This window comes from Suncus etruscus, chromosome 8 (assembly GCF_024139225.1).
Source record: "Suncus etruscus isolate mSunEtr1 chromosome 8, mSunEtr1.pri.cur, whole genome shotgun sequence".
NCBI lineage: Eukaryota > Metazoa > Chordata > Mammalia > Eulipotyphla > Soricidae > Suncus > Suncus etruscus.
In genome coordinates, this window is record NC_064855.1 from 83,949,278 (window position 1) to 83,974,026 (window position 24,749).

At 31.5% G+C, this 24,749-nt stretch overlaps 1 protein-coding gene across 4 annotated transcripts in view; it reads right to left on the reverse strand.

Annotated features, from left to right (window-relative positions):
• PCDH9 (protocadherin 9) overlaps positions 1 to 24,749 on the reverse strand; it is a 965,083-nt gene that overhangs the window by 454,590 nt on the left and 485,744 nt on the right. The gene's annotated exons all lie outside the window — the stretch shown is intronic.

Genomic DNA, 24,749 nt, shown 5'->3' on the forward strand with positions numbered 1-24,749 from the left:
AATACGGGGCCAGCAAGGTGGCACTAGAGGTAAGGTGTCTGCCTTGTAAGCGCTAGCCAAGGAAGGACCGCGGTTCGATCCCCCCGCGTCCTGTATGGTTGCCCCCTCCCCAAGCCAGGGGCAATTTCTGAGCGCTTAGCCAGGAGTAACCCCTGAGCATCAAATGGGTGTGGCCCAAACCCCCCCCCCCCAAAATGTACAAATACAACAGAAACTGAGAATTGGTTTCTATTAAAAAGTTTACCACAGCAGACAATGGGGAGGAGCACACTAGAAAAAAAATGTAAGAAAGTGGACATTCTGATGGAGGGTGTATTGCTTAAATTTTTATATATGACACTACCAATAATAGGTTTATAATTGGCAATGCTTAAAATAAAATATAGAAAATAAATAGAACTCAATATATATTTCCTATTACTATTCAGGTTATCTAAGCAAAAGTTTAAGAGGATAGTTTTTTTTAATATAATGCTAAGTATATATAACAAAGTTTCTGAGGAATTTGTATCCTCATGAAAATTGATTTCTAAAATATCAATTTAAGAAGAATTTTCCTTCTGTTTTTGTTTTTGAGCCAAACTAGGCTACTGTTGGGGTTACTGGAATCTTCACTGAAAAATTACTCCTGGCAGGACTTGGGCAATGATAGAAGATGCTGAGGATCAAACCAGGGCCAACCATGTGCCCAAAAGCACACTACTCTCTGGTCCCATAAGAAGAAATTTCTGTGGTACATATATACAATGGAATATTATACAGCTGTCAGGAAAGATGAAGTCATGAAATTTTCCTATACAAGGATGTACATGGAATCTATTATGCTGAGTGAAATAAGTCAGAGAGAGAGAGAGAGAGAGAGAGAGAGAGAGAGAGATGCAGAATGGTCTCACTCATCTATGGATTTTAAGAAAAATGAAAGACATTCTTGAAAAAATAACTTTCAGACACAAAAGAGAAAAGAGCTGCAAGTTAGAGCTCACCTCATGAAGCTCACCACAAACAGGGATGAGTTTAGTTAGAGAAATAACTACAGTTTGAACTATTCTAAAATTGAGAATGTACGAGGGAAATAGAAATTCTGTCTATGGGGAGGAGGGAGATTTGGGACATTGGTGATGGGAATGTTGCACTGGTAATGGGTGGTGTTCTTTACATGACCAAAACCTAAACACAATTATGTATGTAATAAAGTTGTTTAAATAAATAAATAATAAAATAAATTAAAAAAATGAAATTAAAGATTGAAAAAAAAGAAGAAATTTCTTCCTAATCTTGTATTCATCCTGTTCACTTTCTGCATGGCAATTAAGGCCAATAATTAGGGAATATAGGGTCTGTTGAAGAGAATTATTGTTCTATAAAATTATATCAATTTATCATCTGATAGTTTCATTCATATAAAAAACAGTATTTTAGCGTTTTAAAAAGTTTACTGTAAATAATGACACAGAATTTAATATCTTATTTCAAATTACAATTTTCTTGATAGTCTTTCAATAATTGCAAACATATATTAATTAATATACCAAAAAGCAGCTATAAAAGAAATGACTTGTTAACAAAGAAAAACACTTTTTATCTGTTCCATTCTTATGTATAGCCTAAAGGAGATTTGACAAACAAAATGTCACTGAAGGTAACAATGTCTTGCTACTAGTGACAATTTCTTATATCTTAATTAAACCTAAACTAAGTTTTTAAAAAAAGTATAATTAAGTGTGAGAGCAAAAATCTCAAACAAACAAGCAAAAGCCACTCACAATTAAGTATATGACAATTTTCACCCTGAGGAAGATAGTAATAAAAAAACAATAAAATTTTACTAAAAGTATTAAACAAAAATATACAAAGTTTGACATTCATCACACTTTATGCACTTAAACTTCATAGAGAAGGACTCAGATTTCTATCTTCTGTAAAACACTCAGATTAAAAATATCCTCTTACTAAGTTTCAACTAGTCATCTATCAAACAAATACATCTCAAAGTAGTATCACCACCCCACAGGGTTCCAGGATGGGGAATAATAAAATAAAATTTGAAAAAAAAATAATTCTTTGAGAGGAAGAGATCTAATTAAAAGAAGGCCCTAACAACTTCATGGATTAATTGGATACCAAGTGAGATAATTGGACCTCTGGGAGTACTATTACACCCATCATAAACTGCTTTTTTTCACAAGTATAGGTTAAGTGTTTGATGCTTTAATTGGATGTAGCACTACAATAAAAGTAGAGATATTATAGAGAAATTAATATTTGGGAAGGCAATTTCCTAAAGTTATTCAGCGGCTTTAATAGTTTTGTTTTTCAAAGATGAAATTCTCTGGGCTTCTTGGAGCCACTTTGATAAAAGTGTGGTTATAGTCCTATCAACCAAAATATACTTATGCTATTAAAAGTTGACCTATAGACCACATATAGCTCTTTGCAATTAGAAATTCAACAAGATCATATTACTCTGTGATTGAAGTTAAAATGGACTTTTTTTTAGACAACATTCTAAAATGTTCACTGGAGCAAACATTGGCTTTCAATTAGATGATTTTCCAGGAAACAGAACCACAGAATTGTTGAATCTCAAGGAGCTCATTGATCATTTATCTGGTCAAAATATATTTTTGCAGATAAAAGTCCTGCATGAAGAGAAATTTGTGAAAATTCTAGATCAAAGCTAGGATTGCTGAATGCTCATTTGATAAAAAAAATGATGGCAGTTTTTAAAATAAAAAAGCAGTAGTTATATGACAATATCTCAATTTTTGATGTTGTATGTTTAAAATCATTTTTAATAAAAATCAAAATTTAAGTAAAGTTCACTTCTATGGTGAACTTAAGGGATTTTATAGAGACATCAATTGTAATTATTTACATAGAATTGATAATATTTTATCTGAAGTTTATTTCCATGAAAAAATATCAAAACAGTATCAAAGGAAGTGGAGAAATGGCCATTATTTTTCTTTTTTTTTAAATTAAATCTTTATTTAAGCACCATGATTACAAGCATGATGGTAGTTGGGTTTTAATCGAAAGCAAAACACTCCTCTACACCAGTGCAAACTTGTTTTATCTTTATTCTATTTTCTTTGAAAATGTTAGTAGTCTGCAATAATAAAACAATATTTTGTTTTGTTAGTTAAAAAGGCAGATTCAATTCTAGGCATAAAGAGGATAGTTTATTTATCACCTAAAAAAGAAGTTAGTTCATTCTGAGCATTTGTAGATTTTATTATGTTACCCAACAGTTTAATTTAACCCATTATAATTATAAGATCAATAATTCATATCAGTATGATAAAGCAATAATTTATAACAGTAGAATGGGTCTTTTTCAGCACCTCTGTAATCTGCTAAGGAGGCTGATTCCTCTAGAAAATCAGTCTCATTGGAATTCTCCTACACTCTCTGTCTTGTTGAATCAGTCAAAAGGTATCAGGAAGAGTCTGTTGTAGGTAATCATTCCCAGATAGGCTTCACCAAAGAATTACTATCAGGTCACTTTGTGCCTAAGAAAGGACATGTTCTTCTATAATGCCATTCAGACACATATCTATGTTTAATCTCAAGTTTATTTAAACAAATAAGTCAAATTTTCATAAATATAAACATGAGTTTTAATGAATCCAACACCATAATCTAATCTTATTTCTGTGTTAATTCCTACTTATGCTTCAGGACTCAGTATAGATTTACATTATACATAGGCTTAAATCCTTATACTCCTGTAATAGTAAACTGAGTGAACCGCTTAACTTTTAACTCATAGGGCCATGAACCTCTAGAAAAATCTGCTGAGCTTTAAATGCCTGGGATAATTTTGTCTATTATCTTTCAACTTCCTTCTTTCCTTTTCTCTTTCCTTCAGTGTTTGTCTTTCAGTTTACCATTTTCTTTTCATAAATATTTAGCAAGAGTTCACTATGGACCATCACCTCCTATAAAATACATTTTGACAGGACAGATAATGAATGATCAATTTCACTACTTAATGATCATTGAGTTATAGGTGAAAGAACCAGAGGACAAAATCAAAGTTATATATTTTTTCCTGTATTTCTCTGAGGGAGAACAAGAGAAACTAAAAGGAAATAGATGTTAATGAAGAAAAAATGTTGTTATACACTTGTGACAAAGAACTTGTTTGTACAGTTCTAATTTAAATCAAATTTTAAATCAAATCTGGTATTTACAGTATTTAGACTCAGTCTATTTAAATATAGACACTAGGCAAAAAGATTTATTTAACAACATAGTTCATTTTCTAGTTATAAATATATATTTAAAAAATCACCAATGTAGTGTTATCAAATGATAGCACATTTGGGGCTGGAGAGATAACATGTTTGCCTTGCATGCAGAAGGACGGTGGTTCGAATCTCAGCATACCATATGGTCTCCCGTGCCTGCAAGGAGTAATTTCTGAGCTTAGAGCCAGGAGTAACCCCTGAGCACTGCCGGGTGTGACCCCCCCAAAAAAAATGATAGCTCATTTTACAAATCATGTAAAAATATAAATTAGAAAACATGCAAAGATAGCCACATGATCAAATTTGAGGAAACACAAAGATTTCTTTAAATATGTGTAGACATTTGATAAAAATACACTAAGAACAAATATACTCCAGATCTCTTCTAGTTTTGAAGAGTTTTACAACTTAAATTAACCAAAATTCAGAAAACCATAAAGAAATAGAGTGATTTAATTTTAAGAAAACTTCCTGAGATAGTAAGCATTCTAGCATAAATATTTGAAAAACTATCTATGCTGCCCATTGAAATATAAATGTTGATGCAAGAAACTATTTGACAAATGTAATACAACAGCTTTTAATACAGTATGTTTCATGCATAAATTAATCTGTTTAGGTGATAATCGTATTGCACACCCAACACCTTTTGTAGTACTTAAAGTAAAACAAACAAACAAAAAAACATGTCAGTATATATTTCTACATCTTTTATCCTTATGGCTTGAACTAGTAATAATTTACTATACAAATAAATCATAGATCTTTTGTTTGTTTATATTTGAGCCACAACCAGTGGCATTCAGTGGCTACTCCTGGTTTGGTGCTCAGAAATGAATCCTGGCAGGCTCTGGGGACCATATGGGATACCAGGGATTGAACTCAGGTTGATGATGTGCAAGAGAAACACCCTACCTGCTGTGCTTTAGCTTAAGCCCCAGTCATAACTCTTTATCATAATCAAATCCTTTTTTTAATTACATATGTTATATATTCAAACTTATCCTTGCTTAAGTCTTAAAATTGTGTTGATAAATTATTTCAGTACCTGCTAAACAAAGCCTATGAATTTTTTGCATTGCTTTTTTAAATAGAGTATTGGACAACTCAAATAGAATGGAAGAAAATACTGCTAAAATTATTTTAATTTTCTAATAAATATAGACATATATGATGATTAAATATGACTTATGACTAAATATAACTTAAATATGACAATATTTTAAAAATTCATAAAAGTGTAAGGTCAATCTAGCTACAATGGGATATTTTAATCGAGTAAAACTTGCCACAGAAACCAAAAAAACAAAGATTCCAAAAAAAATGATCACTTCAAAATGCTTTCATTCACTTGTTCAGAAAATGAGAGTGTTCTAGAACAGTTTTATATTGTAAAAGTCAATGCCAGAGAACTATCGATATTTATATCTAAACTATTATTTACCCCTAGTTTTCTATATGATAGATTCACAATGTTCTGTGTAAAATAATACAGGGAGAGAAAAAAAAGTCTCACAAAAATAATTTCAGTTATTTAAATTTAGTTGATTACAAAAGGATGCCAGCAACCCTCTTAAGTTTAGCTTGATTAGACAGGAACAGAATAAATTAAACTAAATGTATAAGTTTTACTTTTTGAGATAATAATATCAGTTTAACCACATGATTACTTTTAAGAGAACCAGCTGGCTGCTGCTTTATCCCTGTGTAACTGTTTGCAGTGCAACAAATAAAAGGACAAAGAACATGTTGTGCTTAGTCAGTGCTTTCAATTGAAATTTCTTCTGTGCTGAACATGCTATTTTCCTGTGTGGTCCAATATGGCAACCTCAAGGCTCATGTGGTGATCAATCTCTTGAAATGTGCCTACACAGTGTAAGAAACTGAATTTATTTTATTTTATTGAAGTTTAATTAATTGAAATCTAAGTGACCACAGTATTTAGTATCTACCATATTAGACCACAGAGGATGACCTGTACAAATTCCTGTGATTTTTTATATGAGCATTTGTACTGAGAAACAAGAATATGCCCAAATATATTCATAATAGTCTTTTTCGGGTTTAAAGTGAGTCTTCCTGAGTCACTTTAGTTATATTCAGAAGGGACCTAGGATCATAGAAGACAGACTTGCTATTATGAGACGCAATATCTGACTCACCCTATCTTTACCTGGAGGAATAAAAAGCCACCTTGCAACCTAATGTGCTTACAATGTCCCTCTGTGAATCACCGTCTGCTTCAGTGAAGAAAGGAAGAAGGTAGCTTACAAACAGATGGTTTATCATTGTGCATGAAAAAGGAGGGAGAAAGGAGTTTAATCTCTTCCTGTTTATATACTAGATTTTTCACTCGGGAGGAAACGAATCAGCACATTTCAAAAGGTATTTAATATATTTCCAAAGCATCTAAAATGCACAGATGAAGATAATGTACTATGTTTATATTTTAGTCTCATTTGTTCTATAAAAGAAGCCTCTGTACTTATTGTGTTTCATTAAGGTACCAACACTGGGGCATTGCTAAACCCTAGAGTTTTCATATAAATCTCTAGAGGTAATTTGCTATCCCCCAAATGACGTATTGTTATTATCACCTGAGCATTAAAGTGGCCTACCCTGAACTAAAATCAGTACTCAGTGGGCAGTAATTCTATTGTGTATAATTACTGCCCTCCTAACTTTTTAGTCAATATTCAGATTCACTCACCTTCAATCAAACAGCTTTGTTATCTCTACTCCAGTTTGTGTACTGCGTTACAAGGGAACATGTTCCATTTTTACTGTGGCAACTTCAACTAGCTTAAGTTTCCCCACTTGATTTAATTTGGATATTATTTTCTAAGTAAATGACATTGAAATCTCTTATAATTATTGGATTCTATCAGCACGATGATTATGTTCCTGTTTTTTATGCTGATTACTGCTAATGCTTTATAAAAAGAAGAGCCTTTCACCTGAGCAGCTTTGATTTATGAATTATGAACTAACAAAGTGTTTCTTTCAGAAATGACATAACATTTGTTTGCTGTTTTAAAAGAATGACTTTTTGAAGAATGCAATAAGGAGATTGTCAGTGTCTCAGCAGCAACACAAAGCTATAGTAAAATTAAATTATTTCACATTTTCAATATGCCTAATGTTGCTTTCATACTTGAGTAGAGTATTGAAATAATTTATGGCTTAAAATGGCACCCTTCAGAGAGTGAAATAAGGCTCTGTAAATAAATGAGCTTTTTAGCAGAGTCCTAGACAAACAGGAATACACTAACCTCAAATATAAGGATATTTAGATAATATGAAAATGTTTCCTCTAGATGTCATAATTCAGTACTTCCTTGAACTCTGAGTTTTTATGCTATAGGAGAGTTCAAAAGTTTCTTATATTACATCCTTGTGATTTTTATCTTAAGTCTCTATCAAATTCCCATTGCTTAGGCTTTTTTCTATTTATTCTCTAAAAAGACATTACACAAGCTCCAATTTAAAATTCAAGCAACTGCTCAAATATATGACTATAGAAGGAATGTTCATGTTCTCTTTCCCTTCCCAAAATCATATGCTTTGAATCTTTATTTCCAATGTGATAGTATATAGATTTCATAAGAATGTTTTATCAAAATAAACTGTGTAGTGGTAGTCCCTCATAAATGCTACTAAAAATCATTATAAAAAAGGCCTCCTTGTTCCTATCAACTTGTAGGAATGAAGTAAAAAGACAGAAAAATGCTATGAACCAAGATTTATGCTCATTAGCCACTAAATGTCATTAATGCCAGCACCTAGATCTTGATGTCATTTCTAGAACGATGAGATAAAGCAATATACTTTTAACAGTAGTTTTGCTATAGCAATCCACACCAACTAAGTCATATTCTTTTCTCCTCAGTATCATTTCCAGTAACATCTATTATAATGTTTCTTTGATTTCTAATTTGGGTTCATACATTTAATTTCTTATAATTAATTTATTTTATTCGTAGAAAACTATTCCCTCATCATCATCTATACAGACTTCACCATGATGCCTGCTAATATTTTCACATAGTGTGATCTTGGAATTGTTTAACCAATTACTATAAAAAGCAGCAGTTGTGAAAGGTAGCAACTGGAGGTGATATATTAAAATCATATTCTAACCCTAGCTATTGCCCACAATGTACCCAAAAACTATGAGGAATGTTTTAAAATATTATTTCACTTAAATTCAATATACACATACCAAGAGATGAAAAAATATTTCAAAGAATGGGAGAATTTTTTCTGTATATCCAAGGCCACAATTTTGAGCCATGATCCCACATAATTCTCTAAGTCAACTGAATATAGCTCTAGTGGTCAAGGGTATATTTGAGAGTACCATGAGCGTTCTCTCAGCATTGCTAATGTGGACTCAAAAACAAATAAATAAAAATATAATTAATTAATTGATGTGCATGTGTGTGTGTATATATATATATGCCAATTAATAGGCTGAGGCTCAAAATGTTTAATGCCATTCTCTTATCTATAGAGCCGAGCTGCAAGGCAAGACTCATATTCTCATATTTAAGGCCTTGAGTTCTTGAGCTTCATTTTTCTTAAGGAAATGTAATAATATAACCAACAGTTTTGTCTGACTCTCTGATTTGCTCACAATTATCTTCCCTGAATAGCAGACCTATCTTTATTTAAATTTTTCGTTACTGACTTGTTTTTAGCTTTCTTAATGTTTCTTCATGTTAGAATACTTTCAAAATCTGAGATTTAATATTTTAGAAATTAAACTTTTGCATTTATATTTGGTTGTTTTCCACATTATTCTCAGATGATATAATAGTTGAAAAGTGTTTTCCAGAGAGTTACTATGCAGTTGCTTTCTTTTCAGTATTGATTTCAGATCTCTTTCTCACCGAATTGTTCACAAGTCTATTGTACAATAACGATGATATCTATGTGTTCATTCTCCTTGAGGAATTTGCCATTGAAAAAATTTGGCCACTGAATAAAAGTCCTTTGTTTTAAAGTTTATTTTCTAAACTACGTTTTCTAAAGATTTAAGTTTTTATGTATAGGAAAAAATTCTGTTTAAATACTTTTAGTCCAACCTAATTAGTCTATTCAGAATATTAAAGACTGCAAAAGATTGCCCACCTGGGCTCACTTTTGACTATATGTGTCCTGATCTTTCTCCAACACTTGGTTGCTCCCAGGACTGAGAAAATGCATATTCCTTCTACTTTTAAAGTTTTCACTGACTCCTCTGTAGTCAACTTGCTTCGTTCTATATAACCTCCACTCCAACTAGTCCAACTGGTGATTAAATGTGAGAATTTAAGGATGGGTATTAAAAGAGATCTGCAGTTCTGGGGGTTTTTGGGTCACCCAAGCAGTGCTAAGGACCTCAAAGTATACACCCTATGCCACTTAGAAATAAAGTTATTATAATGTATAGAATGTAATACGTAAAATACCTTATACAATACAAAATATCTTAGATATTTCTCATATAAAATTTTTTTAAAAAATCATTGATTTTGTTTTTTAGTTTGTCTCTTTATTTATAGTATGTTGAGTACTCTAAACTATAATTAGTACTTAATAAACTTTTTTCCAAATATGGCTTTCACTATATCACATATATATATATAGTTAAAATAAAAATAAACCTTAATGATGCAATGGAAATAATTTTAACTGTGAAATGTTAGGCAGCTCTAAAACATAGATAGTGATGAACCTCAGGGGTAATTATTCTTCTTACTGTCCCATAAATAATTTACTAAATTAACCAATAGTGTATAGTATAAAAGTGAATAAAACTTGTTATAGAAATGTCTTAGTCGATAAGGCAATCATAAAAATAAATCTCTTCTTAGTTAAATTAGGCAATCCCACTACATTAAACATTACTTAATATTATTTAAATAAGGATTACTTAAAACTTCCAAACAAAATGATTTTTATGGCCAGAGCAAAACTACAGTGGGTACAATGTGTGCCCTACATTCTTCTACCTGGGCTAGAGCCCTAACACTCCACTATGATTCTCTGAAGCAGCCAGGAGTAATTCCTAAATGGAGAGCAAGTAGTATCCCCTAAACACAGAGGGGTGTGGCTCAAAAACAATACATATACTCACACATTCGCACAACACTCACAGACTTTTGGTTCTAATAGCTCTCTCCTTATGAATCATTGCCCTCAATGGCAACAACTGTACTAGGATTTGCTTCTTCCAGGGCAAAGTCAAAACATGGATTTAATCCAGATTTTAATCAGCTGTACAGATGGGTTTACTTCACGAATACAGTAAGCTGCACAGATGGAAATTCCTGAATGCCTGACAAGGTGTTAAAACTGTTACTGATATTACAAAGGAATTAAAAACCAGCATAGGAAATTATACTTAGTAGGGGCTTGGTCTCTGAAGAGCATATTAAATCAGCACATATATTTGTTCTTAGCAGGAGAAAAAAATCACACGAAAAGAAAAATTTAATAGTATATATTAACTTATACCATACCTCAATTTATCATGAATAAATTTAACCATGTAAAAATAATAACTTAAATAACCACAAAAGTAATGGAATACATAAATTTATATATTTCATGAAGCTTTCCAAAGATTCTTATTTTTCTTTTCCAATATATAATAAAGTATTGTTCATTATTATCATCAGAGAAATATAAGCCTCCACCACAGTGAGATAACACATCAATGAATTTGACACATATCAAACAAGGAACCAATCAGTGCTGGCGAAGATATGGGTGGAAAAAGGTCAATCTCTGTTTGTCGATGGCATTGTCTGGTTCAGTTTCTAAGGATAAAACTATGGATAAAAATAAATTTAAAATTTGAGCTTCCATATGATCCATCAATTTTTCCTCTTGGCATCTAAACCATAGTCTCAAAACACTATTTCAAAATGGCATTTGCATTCCTGTTAATTATATAGCTATTCACAACAGCCAACATCTGGAAATAACTGAAGTGTTCAAGTTCAGATGAGTGAATAGGACACCAACAATTGCTCAGATGTCAAATAGAATGAAAATAAAATTCACTGTCATATGGGTGGAGTGAGTAAGCAGAATGCTTAACAAAGTCAGTCAAAAGGAGAGAAACAAATACAGAAAGATTTATCTCATGTAGAAACACAGTATGAAAATAAAATGGCAATGGAACCTGAATCTATTTATAGAATCGAGTTCACCAAATGGGTGAAGTGAGGGAAAAGTGGAATATTGGTGGAGGAATATAGAGACACTGGTAGTGGTGTGATGGGGAATCATCATGTACTTGAAATTATTTATCAGTATTATAAACCATATGGCCTCAAACAAATTTTAAAAAAATCTGAAACTTTGAAGGTAGTAAGTACTTCAATCTTGAAAGTAATTTTTGTTTACGGTTTATTTTAGTTGCACATTATTTTAATTAGATAATTATATATTAATCTGTTTAGCATAATAATAATCAACTGCATCTAGAAATTATATAAAATTGTGCCTATATCTATGGTTCTTTGTTATAAGCTATTTTCTCTATGGAAAAACACAATGTAACTAAGATATTTGTATTTTTGGATCAAATTTTATGCATGAGTCTTCCTAGATTCGGAGTATGTTAATTTAAAATATTTTCTGTGATTTTTAAATGGAATTTTTATTTTATTACTTTTCCACACTTGACAACTAATACATTTTATAGTTTTCACATTGCATCTTACCCTTTCTCCATTCCTATGCTTGCCTATTTCAAAATCAAATGTTTTTATTTATTCAATTCATGTGAAAATATTATCCTTCATATAAATTCCTTATTCTTCAGAGGAATTAAGAATAATTTTAATAAAATAGACACATTTGAAATAAATTATGTCTCACTCTACTAAAAACAAAAAAAAACATAAGGAGAGCTTAGGAAAGATACATATCATCTGTATGAATTATGTATTTTGGATGGAGTAGTTTCGAACTAGCCATGTCAATTATGGATTCTCTATATCCAAACTAACAAATTTGGTAGTGTGTTATCACGTAACTAAGCAACACAGATAATATAACTAGTGAAAAACAAGATATGGTTCAATTGTAAACATACCTTAAGCATCAAAATTATGCTATCATGTCATTAATACTTTAGATAATTTTCACATTGAATTAATGGTATTCTAGCCATTTAAAATTACATAAATATATTATTAAAGTCAATTCATTGAGGCATTTCAATTAATTTGAGCTCATGTCTTTAATTTGGCTACTGTTTATAAACATCTGAAAGTTATACATGTAGTTTGCATTTGTACTTCACGTTGTATTGATACGACAGCATTCATGCGGAATTTATTTAAAGAGACTATCTTAAAGAGAGGATTGTGTCCTAAAAGTGGTAATTGCACATAACTTCCTTCAGATAAAAATGCTTTATTTTCTGTCAAATGGTAATGGATATTATTAATATTTCTAAATTAATGACCCAGTTTACAGCTATGGCTCATTTAACATAAATTAATCTAAACAATCTCACATTTCTGTGTTTTACTTTTGTTCTTCCCACCGTAAGAACACAACCATTTTCTAAAGCTGCAGGCTGGTTGAGGACTAAAATCAAAGCAGTTCCATAGGCCATTTAACTCTTTGAAGATACACATCCATGGTCTTAATGACTGCGTGTGCTTCTACTTCTCTTAACATGCAGCCTTTGTTTTCTTTTTTTTCTAGAATATGTTTTCTTGACTTCTTCTACTCCTTTACTCCTGGATTTGCTCTGCTTTAGCTTTTACATAGCCCCAGAGAACTGTCTTTTCACCTCTCTCTGCTTGTGAACTTTTCTTTTTGCTTTTATTCCTATTGTCCTCAGTCAACCCACTCTTTACTTCATAATTCATGCTCCCTAGAGGAATAACCCGATTGTCTTTGCTCATCTTATCATTCCCTATCATAGTCCAGAATTGACTGTCTGGATGTTGTAGGCTGTAACCACTCACAATACCTAGTAAAAAGCACAAAGGTCTCTTCTCAGAAGTATAATTCATAATAATGTTGAAATCAATGGAAGAAATAAAATAAACCTAATTGAAACTAAAATACAGGTTTTGTTTTAACAAAATTTCGAAATGTTAATGTTCACCAAGAACAAACTATAACTTCTTAAATATTAAAAAATGCATAAGTAGGAAAATAATTACACATTGTAGTTTTATCAAACTATGATGCTCTCTTAGATGTTATATAGTGTTCCTCTAATAATAATTGTCACTCCTTCATAGTTACATAGACTTGCTTACCTTAGAGTACAGCATTCTTAAAATACAGTTTTACCAGATGGCAAAACTGCATATTTATTCCTCTTAAATTCATCTTTAACGTTTTCTGTACGATTGAATATAATTTAATTTACTTAGAATGATGTAACAGAAAAATCTACAATTTCAATATAGAAAGTGGTACAATATAATTGAAAATAACTTCATAAACTGTTTTGGTTAAACAGAAATAGTGTTTAAAAAGAAGAGCATTCTCACAAGCACTGATGTTAGAAATAAGATTATTCAGACAAAATTGGTGGTTGCCTAAGTCACCATTTTTATTTTAATTTTTATAATAGCACAGTGATTCCTGGCTTGCATTTAACCACCATAAAAAATGCCTACTCACACCATCGTCCTCAACTACTTGCTACTGCAAGATTCCACGACTGTGCTAATGGAAGAATAGCAGAAAAAAATAGATAAATTTTACATAGTGCATTTCTCATATATCTCAGTTTTCTGCTGTTATCCCATTTCTGCATAAGTGCTTCTAACTACCTGATATGAAAGAATGCAGTCTGGCTTTTGGTAGATCAAAAACAAGCTGGAGTACATGGCTTCCATTAGGAGGACTAGGATTAATACTTGACACCACATGGTATCCTTAGCAGTGAGCTGGGAGTAGCTCAACATTAAAAAATGTCGGGCCCGGAGAGATAGCACAGCGGTGTTTGCCTTGCAAGCAGCCGATCCAGAACCAAAGGTGGATGGTTCGAATCCCGGTGTCCCATATGGTCCCCCGTGCCTGCCAGGAGCTATTTCTGAGCAGACAGCCAGGAGTAACCCCTGAGCACCGCCGGGTGTGACCCAAAAACCAAAAAAAAAAAAAAAAAGTCTGCCACTTAATTGTTCTTTTTCTCATTTATAAAGGTTATAAACATTTTATAAAATCAGGGCGGAGCAGTGGCACAGCAGTAGGGCATTTGCCTTGCACACACTAACCTAGGACAGACAGCTATTTGATCCCCCGGCATCCCAGATGGTCCCCCAAGCTAGAAGCGATTTCTGAGCGCATAGCCAGGAGTAACCCCTGAGCATCACTGGGTGTGGCCCAAAATCAAAATCATCATCATCATAATAATAATAACAACAACAATAGTAAGAGTTGTTGCAGTACTTTTATATAAAATAAATGATACAGGACGTGACACCATAGTACATCACGTAGGGTGCTTGCCTTGCAAATGGTGTTCCTGGATTCTATTCCTGAAACATTATTTGGTCATCCCTGTACCATCTGGAGTTGCTCCTAAATTCAAAGCCAGGAATAACCCAAAGCACCACCATGTGAGTCCAAAACTTGGAGAAAAATTTCATATATTGAACAATTTATAACATACTTCATTCACTGAATGTGAAAATAGCTTCATTAGCCATGATAGCAGATGTTATATAAAAATTTGGTGCGTTTTATTTTTTTGTTTTTTGGGGACAGCCATACCAGATAGCATACAGAGCTTACTCTTGGCTCTCTTCTCGGGGATCATTACTGACAGTGCTCAGGGAGCCATATTGGGTGACAGGGATTAAACTCAGGTCAACCATGTGGAAGGAAAGTGACAAACCCACTGTACTATAGTTCCAGCCTTTTTCTAATAATTTGTAAGTGTTTCTATCGTTAAATCAATCTTGAATATTATATATTATCTAATGTCTCACTATAGTAAAACATGAAAACATGCACGTAATTCTATGCCTGTATCATCTTTGGTATCTGTGAAATTTTGAATGAAAATTTGGTTCATCAGATGTGAGTATTGTTAAGGCTAAAGATAGATATTTTCAAAGTGGTCTCTTGAAAGTGTGCATTTTAGTTTTAATAACTGCACTTTCACCCAATACACACATTTTTTTGTAATTTTTTTACTAGAAGTGCATTTATTTGGTTCAAAGAACCATCTTACTGGCTAGCAAGATAGTACGGAGTGTAAGATACTTAATTTGCATATAACTGATGAGTATTCTTCCCTTCATCCATTTGGTCCTCCAAGCACTATCAGAAGTGACCCCTTGATGCAGAGCCAATAGTAAAACCCTGAGCAGTGCAGGGTGTGACATAAATTCCCATAATAAACAAAAATAAAAGATATGTCCTAATTTATAACACAAGAGTGAAAGTTACTATAGAATATTCACTAAAATATGATATATCCATACAGGCAGAAAAATTGCCAGTGGCTTTTGTTGACCTCACAAAAATGCTTTCTGTTAGTAAGTAAAAGAACATCAACACTACTAAAATAATATTTCTGAATCTCTATAATCCTTATATATGTATATATATTTTCTTGTGTTGTAATAATATATAAAACTATTCAATAGAATAAGTAAATGACCAGTATCACTGAATAGTCATGTGTGGGTTTCCTTACTTTATAGAGACCACTCTTCTATTACATTTGGTTTTGAGCTTATTGCTCCCCCAAAAACCAAAAGTGCTTACTTCAGCTAGCAATTTACCTTTTTAATAGAGACTATGGAGACAAAATAGCAATCAATTTTATAACTTTAGAAATGTAATTACTTGAAGAGAGTACTTTATATTATAACGTATAATAACTTGAAGACAGTATACTGACTATGCATTGAGAGTCTACACATTATATTGTTACTTGCTTTATTACTTCCGTGTGAAACCAATGTTCATTTCCTACAATCTTATTTTCCTAAGATATTAATATTGTCTTAATCACACAGCTAATTAACTTCAGTGGGTCCATTTCTTGCTTAGTAGTTAACAATTTTTCTTTCAGTATTTACTTAAAGACACTAGTCTTGTTCATAGCTTTTAATTCAACTATATATATAGGCCACATGCGTCAAGGACAAACTGGGATATATGGTGCCAGTTTCCAGAAAGAAAATCCTTTTATGGGATCCTCTTTAGAACTTTACCTTTGTCATTGCCTCTGATTGAAGATTTGACTTACAAAATGTCCCCCCAAAAAGTCAAGGGTTATATTTTCTACATGGAGAAGAGAAGCATTTTACTTTTATGGATTTTGTTGTAAAAGGCATGTGTTCAATTTGTCACTTATGTACATTGTATAACCATGAAGAAAATCTGTCATAGGTTAATGTTGATACCAGATTGGAAAATATAGAAAAAAATTTAGCAGAGCTAGAGGTAGCAGAGGATGCAAGACACTTTACTTAAAGGACAACTATCCTGATTGAATCCCTGACACAAAACACCATCAGCAACCGCTTACCAAATAACTGGAAATAATCTTTGCTCAAGTTGTGGGTACCCAATCTCCATCTCCTGATAAATTAATATGTTGTAATTGTACATATATTGTATATTGTAAGTGCTTTAGTGACATTACTGACATACTATGTCATTTTTGACATATTTATCTCTATACATCAAGATTACTGAAAGTTAGAAGATTCAGATTGGAGGTTGAATGTCTTATATATATGAGACCCTGAATTTTTTATTCAGCATCAGATAAATAAATAGCTATAATTATATGGAGATATATTTTCTTATATTTTTCCAGAAGAGTTTGGATCAAATTTTTTACACAATCATTATTTGAACTTCTATTATAGACATGCTTCCTTTGTAAAATCTCATATAATCTCCTACCCTGTGAAATGCTAGGGATAGCTTTATTTACAAAAAATTCCTATTTGAGTCAATAAATTATTTAAAAGCTAGCAAAAAGATTACTGACTTAACTGAGAGCTCTAACTATAATGGCAATAAACAAAAGTTAAAATATTGCATACTTGAGAAATTTAAGTTTCACTAAATTTACAAAACCAAATATATTTTAAAAGTTTCATTATGTATAGTTAGAAGGTAAAATATCACAACTAATGATGAATTACAAGCGATATCTAAGTGATACATTTAAAATGATTAAGGAGAAAAACCAAAGAACAACTACACAAAAGTAAATCGCAGTAAGAATATTCAACGGATTTTATTGGTAAGCATCTTTAAAGCACAAAGGTTAGCAATAAGCAATCTTTAACCAAATCAAACTAGATTAGGGGTCTGGAAGGTCTGCTTGGTCGAGAACTGCAACTGAGCAGAACTCCTAGAACCATAATGAAAGATTCTATCCTCGACTTCAGCCTACGATCTGAGCAAAAACCAAGACCACTATTTACAGAAGACTTTTTTTACAACAACAGTGATAAAACAGAACTTCTAGAACCATAAAGAAAAATTCTATCCTAGCCTTGGTCCTTTGATGTCTCACTACAGAAGCCTTATTTTTTCATCCACAACTGAGTGGAAAGTTTCCTGGCACCATAAAAAGACCTGGGGATGTGAAGATGAGTGTGCAGGGAGCCTATAGTTGTTCCCATGGAAGTAAGCTTCAAGGGCAGAGAAACCCTGTATCTCTTAGGCCAATGGAATTCCCTTTCTAATTTCCCCAATATGTACTATGCTATAAAAAAAAAAGAAAGCTTTATTTTTCTTCTCTTTTCTATTTTTTTCCACTTCTTTTTCTTTCTTTTTCATTCTTGTGGTTATTAGGTTATTATTTGATGGTTGTTTTTTGTTTTGTTTTTTTTTTTTGTTGCTGGGTGCTTTTTCGTAGTTACTATTTATTTTTAATGTTCTTTGTTTTTTGTTTAAGTTTTCTTCCTTTTTTCCTTTCTTCTTTTAAATTGATATTTATAACCACTAGAAGGACTCCTCCCAGTTTTTTCTTTTTTTTTACAACAGAACCACACAAATTGAATCATTTTGTTCTGCATGAATTTGTTCTGCATGTTCCCCCTCATGAATTGAAATAAAAAATGATCAGACTAAATACCAAACCCAGAGTCAATGAAATCAGAATTTATACCCGATCTATAACAAGCTATACACAGAGAAGAGCAATTAAACTAATAGTCTGGGGGGCAAAGGAAAGAAATATGGGATGTATATTAGGAACGGGGTGAAGGGAGGACAACACTGGTGGTATGATGGCCCTGGTTCATTGTCACTATGTACCTTAAATATTACTGTAAAAGATTCATAATTCACTTTGGTCACAATAAAAATTATTAAAGAAAAATCTAGATTGGGGGGCCAGAGTGGTGGTGCAGTGGTAGGACATTTGCCTTGCATGTAGATGACCCAGGAGAAACCATGGTTCAATTCCCTGGCATCCCATATGGTCCCCACAACCAGGAGCAATTTCTGAGCACAGAGCCAGGAGTAATCCCTGAGCTTCACTGGTGTGGCCAAAAAAAAAAAAAAAACGTAGATTGGGAGCAGAATAATTTTTGAATTTTAGTTGGTTGCATTTTGCTACTCTGAGTGTATGTGGTCAGTTGTAATATCGTAACATATTGTTATGGTCTTTAAAGTAATTCTTCTCTTTAGTTAATAACTCTGATATACAGGTTGAACAACAGAAATATGTGATTTTGTATTATTAACTTAAAAGTAGAATACTATTTTTAAATTCAAGTATTAAGAAACTCTAAAGTGGTTTCCTACTTGTCAGTTATTGTTCAATTGTACCTTTCTTATAAAGTCAGTGTTTCTAAAACTTAGAAAGTCATGTGCTAAAGATTGAGTACAGTGGTAGGTTAAGCAAATCTCTTAAACAAAATTTATCTGGATTTGATCACTAGCAACCCATATGGTCCTGGAACACTGTCAGGAGTGAATGCTGTATGTAAAGTAATACCTAAGCTTTAAGAATGACAGAATATGGCCACACACCCTAAAATAAATAAATGAATTTGTAAAATACAACAAACAATACCAAGAGGTAAGAATCAAATTCCAGTTCCCAACACCTTCCCTCACACACACACACACACACACACAATTTAGGAGCCTAATTTAATATCTCAGTGTCATGAGAAATATATGCAATACATGTCTTTGATAGCCAATACCAAAAGGAAGTTAGTCAATGTAAAAAAAAAAAACAAACACAGGATTCCTCAAATTATAGAAATATAAAACGTAGAAATGTGCACTCTTCTATTTTTAGTATTCCCTAGGCTTGTTTGAGGCTGATACAGAAACAGCAAATAAATATATTGCCAAGACTTTGGGTTTAATAGCTGTTTACCATAATACCACTTAGTAAGGTGGTATTGACTGTTGATCTATCCTTCCTTGTATTCATTGTGTAACCTGAGGACCTGAAATAGCATAATAGTAATAATATACATGCTGTATAAATGCAACTATTAAGTTGAATAATATTCATAGAGGTACTAATGGTGTCTAGAATATTCATTATTACTCTATTTTTTTAATATTGCTTTCTGGAATTACACTCTAACTCATCTCCCATAATTTCAGGTCAAAATTATGTCCTATAATCTCCAAATTTTTTCATTTTTTCCTGCACTTAAAGTCAATAACTTAAGTGCAATAGAGAAAAATAAAAGTAATATAAAAATATACCATCAAATTTAACTTATATTTCCATTGTGTTCAGAGTTGACCTTCCTAGTCTATGAAATTAATTTTATTCCTAATTATTTTTTTCTCTTTGCAAAACAGGAAACAGAAAATTTCCTAGAAAGGAAACTTCCTTACTGGAGAATATATACAGAATTTCTCTGGCTGCCAAACACTCCACAGGGTTTTTAAAAATATGTTCTTATTCCTCCCCTTGCAATTGCTAGAAAAGTTGAGCAATCCTAAACACCCAAATAATAATTAAAACAACCATGTAAAAGGTTATGAAGCAAGACAGCATTAGATAAGTGCTGTCCTGTTTAATATTCAAAATGTCCCTGTGGATTATTGATAACCCAAACACTAAGGAATTTGCTCAAATTCAGTAGGATAGATTCAGTGCAAAGCTGTACATAAATGTATTTTTTACTCAGTAGTCCAGAATCTGTAGCCAATTTTCATCCATCACAAGGCAATCTTCTAGGTGGTTTTACCATTTCTGTTAGCTAGGACATTAACATTGCAAAAAGTTCTGTTTTAACCAGTGCCAGTTATTTGCAAGGATACTAAAATGTTCTTCTCTTGGTAATTGAGCAAACTAAAATTCTCACCTCCAATTTCATAAAGTATTATTCACTCAGTCAGTCACTATTCAGAGTGCTTTTTCTTCATTTGATACTTTTCCTCAGAACTAATTTCTACATATAGGACATGACTAAAAATGTAAAACTAGTTGCATACTTCAAAATTAATCAAGTGTGATTTGGATTTAATATGTTTTTAATTTTCAAAGCATATGTAACATCACAAATTCCTTTGAACACTGTATTCTTTCCTGCTTTCTGAACTTGTTGCTAAATAATGCAATTGACTTTTTCTTCACAATGTAACCTACCTCACAAAATTCAACTTCATATATGCATTGTTGGTGCATTGTTATTGCTGCTTCAGTTTCTACAGAAATATCAAATATATTGAAAGAAATGAACAATGTACAAATAAGTCTATAAATTAGTAAGAAAATCAGTCCATTTGAAAAAGGCTCAAATCTACAATCTTGCTGTCAACCAATATTATTTTCTTTTTTTGCTTCTTTGTTTTTTGAGCCACACCTGGTGACTCTCAGGGGTTACTCCTGGCTATGCGCTCAGAAATCGCTCCTGGCCTGAGTGTACACATGGGACACTGGGGGATCAAACCGTGGTCTGTCATAAGCTAGATCAGGCAAGGCAGGCGCCTTACCACTCCGTGCCACCACTCTGGCACCGATTTTCAAAGTTCCTATATGGGAGTACCATGTTTCCCCCCAATAAAACATCCTCTGTAAATAAGACTTACAGTTTCCTTCTGAGTAAAATATAATAAGGCATTCCCCTGAAAATAAGGCTCCCATAGGTTCTGTCTTGGAATGAAAATTAATTTACCTTAAACTGGTTGCTAGGGTCGCCCTGACTAGTACTATAGAATTCACAGTTTGTCTGGTTTGTGTTGATAGCTACCGAATTACCGTACTATATACAGGTAATAAATTTTCTTTATTTTCTTTTAACAATAAATGTGTATCGTATTCTTCTTCATTGAAAAATAAGACATCCCCTGAAAATAAGACCTAGAGCATCTCTGAGAGCAAAAATTAATATAAAACACTGTTTTATTTTCAGGGAACAGTGTAAAATAGCAGGTTGGAGCTTATTGGCTAAACTGTTTGAAAGGTGACTCTATTAATTTTTATGTCAATAATGAAAAGGAATATTACTGAGGCTACATGTAGAAATAATGAGTTATAAATTAATATTTTAAAAATTCTGATAATCTGATATGTTTAACAATTTCATCTGAATTTTTATTTTTTTATTTTTTTATTTTTTTACTTTTTATTTTATTTTTTTATTTTATTTTTTTATTTTATTATTTATTTAACAATTTCATCTGAATTTTTATTTTTCTTTTATTTTTTTATTTTTATTTTTTATTTTATTTTATTTTATGTTTAACAATTTCATCTGAATTTTTATTTGTTATTTTTATTTATTTTTTATTTTTTTATTTTTTATTTTATTTTTTATTTTATTATTTATTTAACAATTTCATCTGAATTTTTATTTATTTTTTTTATTTTTATTTTATTTTTATTTTTTATTTTTATTTTTGCTTAGTAGTTACAAAACAGACATATTTCACATAAATGTGAGTCTTTTTGCATTGTACATTTTATTACAATATACATTTAATACAATATAATTGTATTTTCTTTTTATTTTTAAGTTTTAATTATAATTTTTTATTAATTATTCATAGATAAAATTAGTGGTAACATCTAGTAATTATTAAATTTTCTTTTTTTGTTGACTTCTCATAAAGATAGTGTCATCTATTGCCTTTAAATTGATCTATATTTTTCTGTATAATTTATATTTTGATGAGATTTTAGTAATAATTTGGTAATGTTTATATCCTAATATTCTTTAAAATTTATTAATTTTAATTTACATAGATTTTTTATTTGATTTGGGGCAGCACATAGCAGTTATCAGACCTTAAAGTTCTTCATTCAAGAATCACTCTTGGAAATGTTAATGGGATGCTGGATCAAACCAGTACTGGCTGTGTGCAAGGCAAATACCTTACTTGCTGTTCAGAATATTCTTTAACTCATAGGGAATTGGGTTTTATGTGTGGCATGATGTAGGTGTCTATTTAATGTTTGTATTTAAAGTTATAATCTGTTCTCCCAACAATATTTATTGAAAATTCTATACATCAGAAATTGGTCTCCTCTCCTAAATATCAAACAATATTCCTCTCTATTAGAAAAGAATAATATTTTTCACTTTGTAGCTTTATACTATACTAAAGAGGAAATATTATGCCATTCAGGAATCTAATTATATATTTTTTTAAATTGTATTTTATCTGAACCAGTCAATATAGGCTTTTTGTGGGAGTTAGATTTCAATAAATAATCAAACATAATGTAGGAAAGTTAATGCTCAAACGAGAGACAATTTATAAATTGTAATTTACTATTACTATGCAGATTCTATACTCCAAGTCTGTAGAAGGGAAACACTATTGTGTCAGGCTAGCTATCATCTTTCACCACACAGTGGATTTATTATAAGTGTAGGTGGAGTGACTTGACTTTCTATTATAGCTCTGTTAATCTGCAGGAATGCAAGAGAGAGACTTTGCACATAATACATAGAGAATTAAAATAATACATTTAAATTAAGTACAGGAAAATCAAGTCTGGTAAGTAATAAAACAGAGGATGTAGTGTTTGCCAATTAGTTGAGATTTGGGATTTGTGTTGAAATGGCATATTATATCTTGGGCATTGTTTTATAAGATAGTGAGGGATAAGTTTAAAGATCTCATTGTTATGAAAAACTGGGACATCCTCCAGAGAAATAATTTTAGTCTATTGGCAATATTTAAATGATTTGTTATACAGGAAGGTAAAATTTCATATATTTACATGCACACATGTAATAATATGTTTTAAATATATTTCAAGATTGTAGACATAGTACAACACATATGAAACTAACATTGTGATCATGAAATTTATTCATACATATAGTTGTGGATTTTGAACTTAAGGTTAAGACTGTAAGTCAAATCAAACACTAAGTGGAAATAGTTAACTGCTATCAAAATTGTCACTAAAATTTAGAATGAATGTCAACAGTGTATCAATGGTAAATTACATTTTTCCTTATTTGATAAAATATATTATGGTGGGATTCTTTGTAGGGAAAAAAAACGTTTTGAATAAGCACAATTATTTTAAACTGACTTTGTGCTCTGTATAATTGTTTCATGGGTAAATTATACAGAACAAGCAACAGGGTAACTTCTAATGCATTATTGTATGACAATCAAAAGACCGAAACCACTGACCTACATGAATATTCAGTCTACAATGCATTACACACATCTTCAGGAACTTGAACTTGAATTGCTGTTAATTAATATTAACTGCAAGTACAACTATGGTAAAATTAAGTCATTGCTATTGATATACAGTATATATACTGATATACTGATTTATCTTTTAAGATGCAATTCAATAATAAAAAATAAACAAAACTTATTACTAAACAATGATATAAATGATGTTAAACATGAAGAAAAATAGGATCAAAGATATAAATAAAATAAATATTTGATTTAAATAAAATACTACAATATATTCAGTACATTATTTACTCACTTTACCATTATACTAAAATATATAAAACTAGTTCATTTTGTTCTTCAATGTAGAAAAACAGTGAGTATATAATTAAAAACCCAAGGGTGAAGATAAAGAGGCCATGAGTAGTTGGCTAATAGAGCCCAATTTCTTTGAGAAATAACTGCACTGAAAACTTTAACATCTGTTGTACTTGGTTATTGATGCTTTATTTTCATTGGCTTCCCCTGGAATGCTGCTACATTCAAGGAAGTAGATTAAATGTTATTAGCTTTAGTACCTTTTAAAACAAGTAATCTCTTGAAGTGATAAAGGAATTTAAAGTAAGTACATTCATTAAATTGGTTTTTACACAATTGTGGTTTCCCTGTTGGCCACATGAAACACTAAACCAGGCATTGATAATTACAATTATAATAAATGGGGTTTATATACGTGATTAACTTCATACTACACTTAAAATAGACATCAAGAGAATTGAAGAACTCAACAGTCATGTATAAGTTGTGTCCACTCTGCCACTGCCTGACCTATTCTTCTGTGTTTGTTATTTGTTTCAAATTTAGAGGTTACTTGGATAAATACATGGTCTCATTAAAATAAAGTTTAGTCTGAAA